Source organism: Grammomys surdaster, unplaced genomic scaffold (assembly GCF_004785775.1).
Source record: "Grammomys surdaster isolate TR1022 unplaced genomic scaffold, NIH_TR_1.0 125690, whole genome shotgun sequence".
Taxonomy (NCBI): domain Eukaryota; kingdom Metazoa; phylum Chordata; class Mammalia; order Rodentia; family Muridae; genus Grammomys; species Grammomys surdaster.
The window spans coordinates 767,610-775,690 of NW_021620526.1; the positions used below are offsets into that span (position 1 = coordinate 767,610).

The following is an 8,081-nucleotide window of genomic DNA, read 5'->3' on the forward strand; positions in this document are numbered from 1 at the left end:
TTTGAACTATTATCCCCTTTCCCAGTTTCCCCTCCGAAAATCCCCTATCCCATTCCCCCTACCCCTGCTTCTCTGAGGGTGTTCCCCCACGCACTTACCCACTCCCACTTCACTACCCTAGCATTCCCCTACATTGGGGAATGGAGCCTTCACAGGACCAAGGGCTCCCCTCCCATTGATGCCAGATAAGACAGTCCTCTGCTACATGTGAAGCTGGAGCCTTGGGTCCCTCCATGTGTACTCTTTGGTTGGTATTTAGTCCCTGGGAGCTCTGGGGGGGGTGTTCTAGTTGGTTGATATTGTTGTTCTTCCTATGATGTTGCAAACCCCTTCAACTTCAGTTCTTCTCCTAACTCTTCCATTGGGGATCCTGTGCTCAGTCTGATGGTTGGCTTCGAGCATCTGCCTCTGTATTTGTCAGGCTCTGGCAGAGCCTCTCAGGAGACAGCTATATGAGGTGCTTGTCAGCATGCACTTCTTGGCATCTACAATAGTGTCTGTGTTTGGTGTCTGTATATGGGATGGATCCCCAGGTGTGGCAGTCTCTGTATGGCCTTTCCTTTAGTCTCTGCTCCACTCTTTGTCCCTGTATTTCCTTTAGACAGGAGCAATTCTGGGTTAACATTTTAGAGATGAGTGGGTGGCCCCATCCCTCAACTGGGGCCCTTTCCTAGCTTCTGGATTTGGTCTCTACAGGTTCTCTCTCCCATTTGTTGGATATTTCAGCTAATGCCATCCCAATTGGGTCCTGGAAACCTCTTGCTTTCCTGGCATCTGGGACTTTCTAATGGCTACCCCCAGTTAGAATTCCCAACTGAGGAATATCGGATGGCCATGAAGCACCTATAGAAATGTTCAGCATTTTTAGTCATCAGGGAAATGCAAATCAAAACAACCTTGAGATTTCACCTCACACCTATCAGAATGGCTAAGATCAAAAACTCAGGTGACAGAAGATGCTGGTGAGGACATGGAGAAAGGAACATTCCTCCATTGTTGGTGGGATTGCAAGCTGGTACAACTACTCTGAAAATCAGTCTGTTGGTTCCTCAGAAAATTGGACATAGCATTACCTGAGGACCCAGCTATACCACTCCTGGGCATATACCCAGAAGATCATTCAACATATAACAAGGACACATGCTCTACTATGTTCATAGCAGCCTTATTTATAATAGCCAGAAGCTAGAAAAAACCCAGATGTCCTTCAACAGAGGAATGGACACAGAAAGTGTGGTACATTTACACAGTGGAATACTACACAGCTATGGGTATTTTGGATATGTTGTGCTTACATTTTTATTGAATTCTAGAAAGTCTTTAATTTCTTTCTTTACTTCTTCCCTGACCCAGTGATCATTGAGTAGAGAGTTGTTCAGCTTCCATAATTATGTGGGCTTTCTATTGTTTCTGTTGTTGAATTCCAGCCTTAATCAGTGTTGATCTAATAGAATGCAAGGGGATATTTCAATCTTCTTGTATCTGTTGAAGCCTGTTTTGTGACCATATATATAATGATATGGTCAATTTTGGAGAAAGTACCATAAGGTACTGAGAAGAAGGTATATTCTGTTGTTTTAGGATGAAATGTTCTGTAGATGTCTGTTAAATCTATTTGGTCTATCACTTCTGTTAGTTTCACTGTGTCTCTGTTTAGTTTCTGTTTCAATGACCTGTCCATTGGTGAGAATAAGGTGTTGAAGAACCCCACTATCATTGTGTTGGGTTGAATATGTAATTTGAGCTTTTGTAAAGTTTCTTTTACAAATGTGGGTGCCCTTGCATTTGGGGCATAGATGTTCAGAACTGAGACTTCCTCTTGGTGGATTTTTCCTTTGATTATGAAGTGTCCTTCCCCAACTCATTTGATAACTTTTGGTTGAAAGTATTTTATTAGATATTAGAATGGCTACTCCAGCTTGTTTGTTGGGTCCATTTGCTTGGAAAATCCTTCTCCAGCCCTTTTCTCTGAGGTAGTGTCTATTTTTGTTGCCTGAATGTGTTTCTTATAAGCAGCAGAATGATAGATCTTGTTTGCATATCTAATCTGCTAGCCTGTGTCTTTTTATTGGAGAATAGAATCCACAGATGTTGAGAGATATTAATGACCAATGTTCCTGTTATTTTGTTATTGGAGGTGGTACTCTGTGTGTGGGGGATGTGTGTGTGATGTTTTCTTTCTTTAGCTTTCTGTAAGACGATTAATTTCTTAGGTTTTCAGCTCACCCAGCAGTAGAGTGAAATAGATGCAGATACCCACAGCCAAACATTGGACAGACTTTGGGGACAGGTATGGAAGAGCTGGTGGAAGGATTGAAGGCCCTGAAGGGGAAGGTAATCTCACAAGAATACCAACAAGAGTCAACTAAACTGGACTCCTGGGAGCTCTCAGAGACTGTGCCACCAAAGAACATACACAGGCTGAAATGAGGCCCCAGGTACATATGTAGCAGACATGCAACTCAAGTCTCCATGGTTGCCTTGTCTGGCTTCAGTGGGAGAGAGTGTGCCTAATCTAGCAGAGACTAGATGTGCCAGAATAGGGGGATAGTCAGGTGTCCCCACTCTCTCAGAGGGGAAAGGTAGGGTAGGAGAGGGGGGAGGAGGAATGACTTTGGGAGGTAGGGACCTGGAGAGCTGCATTTGGGATGTAAATTAACAAACACATAAATAAATGTACTTGCCATACAAGCATTCATAACAGGTGTTGGATCCCAGGATGAATGCACACACATGAAGTGGCACACATTTATAATCCCAGTACTCCTACAGAGAGATGGATGGTAAAAATCATGTAAGAGTTCTTGGTAAAGGTAGCCTGGAATACACATGAAAGTAGAAAAAGCAAAAAGATCCTGCCTGGAAAACAAAGTAAGAATCACTCACTTCCACACATATGCCTTGCCAGATTCACGGGCACTGCCATACTTTCCAATACAAATGATGATGATACTATGTACAAATCTGCATCAAAACAACAGAACGAAGGACCTAGAAATTACATCTCTACAGAGATTGTTTCCTTAGGATGTGTTTTAGCTTGTAACTTGGGAATGAAAGGGTTTATTTAGCTTACACTTCCAGGTTACTCCTTCATTGAGGGAGTCAGGGCAGCAACTCAAGCAGGAACTGAAAAAGAAATTGGGGTGCAGTGCTGCTTGCTAACTGACAGGTACATGCTCAGTTTTCTTACACAGTCCTAGGATGGCACTGCCCACAGTGTTGTATTGTTCACAATTGATATGACCATACCATATCAATTGTCAATTAAGACAACTTCTCAAGGACATGGCCACATACTAATGTAAAACAAAGTCATTTTTAATTGATGTTCCCTCTGCCTAAATGATTTTAAGTTGTGTCAAATTGACAATAAAAGTGATCATCACACTAGGGAAATGGCTGTAAAAGTTGTAAGGCTGTAAGTAGAATACATAGCACTGGGAAACAAAACGTATACTAATAGCAGATGAGAGACTAACAGGAGATATATATTTTTGATTTTCTTGTCCCTATGTTTTCTAAATTCTAATGAGTATAGTCAGTTGGTATTCTCTTTGTAGCTGGGCCTAATGCAGTGACCCGTGGTACCCACATATATTGAAATGGCATTCATGTGAAAATGTCATAAATATACTCACCATTTTGCATAATGCTTGTATAGTATTTTGAAAAAGAATACTTTGGAATCTGAAGTTCATAGAATTTCCTCAAGTTACAACTTTGTTTTTAGAATAAATTTTGTAGCATTCTTACATTTCTATTTTGTGGAATAAGGTTAAAACATTCATGTAAATTCTCCTCAGAAGCCTGGTAAACTTTGATAGTGAGTTCAATCATCTATGGGTAGTTCTTTGCTAGGGGACTCTTAATTACTTTTTTAGCCACATTCTCTGTATTATATTTGATTAAATTTTTATATCCTCTTGATTTAATTTTGATTGATCATATGTGTCAGTAATTGTATCTATTTTTTCTAGATATTTCTTGAATTTTGCAATACAGGTTGCAAAGTATTTCCCAATAATCCTCTGAATTTCACCAGCATTTGTTATAATGCTCCTCTTTAATCTATAATTTTATTAATACATTGGTTTCTTTTTTGTCAGGAGCCATAATGGGACAAGCTAATAATTAGTTGTTGATCATTCTGAAATGCTTGCCTCAGATTATTATATAATCTGCGACAAGTGTGCCCCATTCAGCAAGGCTGTGGCAGATGTATTTTAGGAAAGATCCTGGTATTAATATGCTTTTCCTATTATTATTGTTATTATTATTATTATTATTATTATTATTATTATTATTAAACATATGTAACAATTGCTAGGCAATAGCACTCCCCTTTGGAGCAGATCTCTGCAGACCCACGAAGATGTACTGTCTTGTAGTGATGATATATAGACAAATAGATGACTTCTTACGTATTAATGATGATCCTATAAGAATTCCTAAAATTATATCAATAATTATTAAGCTTGTTTATAGTGGGAATGCTATTAGGTCCCTTTCTGATAGTCAAAACTGCTATGAGAACTCTGCCAGTCTCCCAAGTCTCATCAGTTAACAGCACTTAGATAGTAACCAGACTTTCTCCTGCTCAGAGCACATTCCAAGGTGGTTGTAAAACAATTAACCGAAGGTCACTAAAAGGGAACTCACAATTTATTATAGGTGCTAGGACAGAAGAGAAAATATTGCCTGGGTTTATCTATACAAAACTTCACTAATTTCTTAGTTATAGTTTTAAACCTTCAGTGAACCTGTGGAGCTAGACAAGTGATGGATGTTTAGCCAGATAATTACTCCTAATGGATATGTATGTAAACATTCTCGGTTGTATACTTCTATTTCAATTTATGATTTGAATTTTGGTGTGAACTTGTGATGAACTTTGTAACATGTGATCATGTACTCTGGATGATGTATAAGTCTTATAAAGGACAACATTTAATTGGGACTAGCCTATAGGTTCAGAGGTTCAGTCCATTATTATCAAGGTGAGAAGCATGGCAGTGTCCCAGCAGGCAGGCATGGCACTGTTGTTCTAAATCTTGGTCCTAAGGGAACCAGAAGACTGGCATCCTCAGGCTGCTAGGAGGAAAATCTCAAAGTCAATCCCCACAGTAACACAGTTCATAAAATAAGGCTGCACCTATTCCAACAAGGCCACACTTTGTAATAGTGTCATTTCCCATGAGTCAAGCTTTTTCAAACAACCACAATCAGGACCTTCATAGATTCCAGGATGTTTCCACTGCACTAGGCTTCCACCCCCCTACCCACACACCTGCAAATGTTCCCCAGTTCCATCCGTCTCTCCCTGTACTCTCTCCATCTACTTCCCTATCCCTCCCACTCCCTTCCTTGTCCACCCTCAATTGAACTGCAAATGTTATTCTATTTCCTCTTCCCAGGGAGGTTCATGCATCCCCCTCCTCAGCCATCCTCTTTACCTAACCTCTCTGGGCCTGTGGATTGTAACTTATTATCATAAACAGGCTAATGCCTGTTTAAAAGTGAATGGATGCTTTTCCTACATGAGAGCCTGGACCCTGTGGGGATCAGATCCCCTGGAAAAGGATTTTACAGACCTTTGAGCTGTAAGGTGTGTATGACTCTCAAACTGCCTTGATTTACAGCATTGACATTGGGCTACTTGCCTTGGCAGACCTCTCCACAAACCTTCTTCTGTACTAGTGTTTATGGTCTGAGTTGTATTGACAAGGATGCAGATCCTGCCCTTGCCCTATCTACAGAAAGTGATGGTACTAGCTTCTACTATATCAAACTTTTCTATAGGTTAGGAAACATCTGGCTTCTGCCATGCCCCAACTGCTAACAGAGGACTTTACAAAGAACAGGTCCCCAGCAAAGGCTTTTGCATTATAAATTCCATTTATTTATTATTTTTTTTAGCTTACATTTTAACTAGTTAACCACACTAAACAGTATAAGACAATCAAAAATTAATTTTATTCTTGTTCAAGTTAACGCCAAGATTTTTCCCATTGCCCAGAAAATTCCAATTTCAATGCCACTGGTATCTTTTGACATTTTACAAATTAAAACAGAAATCATTCTCATTTGTTTTCAAAATAATAAAATTCTTCAAACCTGGATCAATAACAATGTATTCATTATAAAAGACGTAAAACTAAAGGATCTTATAACAAGAGTATTAACATTTTGGAATACCAAGTATCTTAAAGTCACTCATAATAAAAGTAGAATGCTTTATGCTTTCCTCTCACCAGCTCTCAAATGAGGGTGCAATACTTGGATCACTTACTCAGCCTGAACTGATATTGGATGGGAACTGCCAGTGCATTAGACTATGTGCAGGTCAGAGCTGTAGAACTATCTCCTGGGCGATACTGGCCTAGGCCCTCTCTATCTCATCTCTCAAAGCCTCTGCATATTTTTCAGTGTAAGCTCTGGGATCAGTCTTAGTAATGCTAGCAAAAAACTCCAAGACTTTCATTTTGGTGGTTTCTGCAAAGGCCCTTGGGCCCCACAGGAACTCATAGCTAAGAGGATCACTATTGGACACCTGTCTGTATTCCAGGTACCCTTCCTGCACAAACTCCTCAGAGATGTGCTTCCTCGGGTCTTGATGTATGTAAGGATCCCTCCCACCACAAAATCCTATGTTATTCAGCATTTTCCAGATAATCTCCTCACTGACACAGTTTCCCTTCATGAAAAGGACACCAAGTACAACTATTAGGAGACCTGTCTTGGGCTTACCCTGCACATCAGTCAGCATTCCATCATAGGTGAGCCCCAGGGCAGTGACAAGGATATAGGAGTGGACAAATGGGTCCACTTCTATCATGTCAATGCCAAAGACCAGTTTTAAGCACTCAGAGGCCTCACTAAATATCAGAAGGTAGTACGCATCATATTCTCTACCAATACTTTCCAGCATTTCTGCTTTGGTAGTGAATGCCTTCATTTGATATTTGAAAAGCAGAAAGTCTACCAAGTCATATACCTTTATGTTCTGTGCATTGTACAACATACGCAGTGGGTTTTCCAGCTCCTCTACTTGGCTGGTGGAAGCTTCCTCAGATGGACCTTCAGGAATGGAGTCCAGTGCCACAGGGGGAGAGGAGGCTCTCTGAGGACTCTGGGGAGGACTTGGTATTCCACTACCATACACCTTCTTTGAGGTGGGAGTGGCTTCCTCCTTATCTACCACAGCCATTGTAGCCTGGCATAGTCTAACTCCCTTTGGCCCTGAGCACTGCCTTAGAGGTTACAGTAATGGGTGTTATGGAGATTATCCATTGTAACAACAGGAAGGATAGTGTCCCAATCACAGCAGCAAGGATATACAGGCCTGGTGGGGAAAGGAAGAGAGTGAGTGGATTCTGCTGGCAGCCACTGTCAGACAGCCCTCAAAATGTTAATGTTATTTGATTTCTTTTGAGTAATACTCTAGGGTCACAAGGACTCTGAGCAGACCTAGAACCATGAAAGCCTGAAACATGAAGTGACCCAGCTCTTTGGGGTCCAGCCAAGTCACAGAACAGGTAGCCTCAGGGATACCATCAGAATATTTGAGATCAGGAAATCTGGAATGTCTATATTCTAAGCTGTTGGTACCATTGATACATACTTGTAGTATGTACCTCCCCCTAACTTCTGAGGCTACATAGCTTTGTGCTTATATATGAACTGAAGACACTGTCTCAGATGAAGCCTTTCACCTTCTGTCTTCTGAAACTATTATAAGAGATGCTGAAACATCTCACACCTGCAAACTGCTAGTTTGAAACAGTTCCCACTCTTCATATGAAGGGTGAGGTGGACTTTGGGAGGGGGTGGGTAACCCTACTTAAGGTAAATGGTGCCTTCTATGATCAATCATTCTGGGCCCTCAGGTTTCCCCTATCAAGAGCCAGATACTGCACTTCTGCTGGCCTGTAGCAAACTCTTAACTGTTCACCTCTCTGAAACATAGTAACAGGGATTTAGAGCACTTCATAACTGGCTGATCTTCAAGTCAATGTATTCCATGTGTCCTGAGATGTTGGAGGTCTCACACTCACCTTGACAAATGGTAAGGACTGAAC

At 40.9% G+C, this 8,081-nt stretch overlaps 1 pseudogene; it reads right to left on the bottom strand.

Annotated features, from left to right (window-relative positions):
- Nucleotides 1-6,382: 6,382 nt before the first annotated feature.
- On the bottom strand, nt 6,383-7,293 carry LOC114639245 (annotated as a pseudogene).
- Between the last annotated feature and the right edge of the window lie 788 nt (nt 7,294-8,081).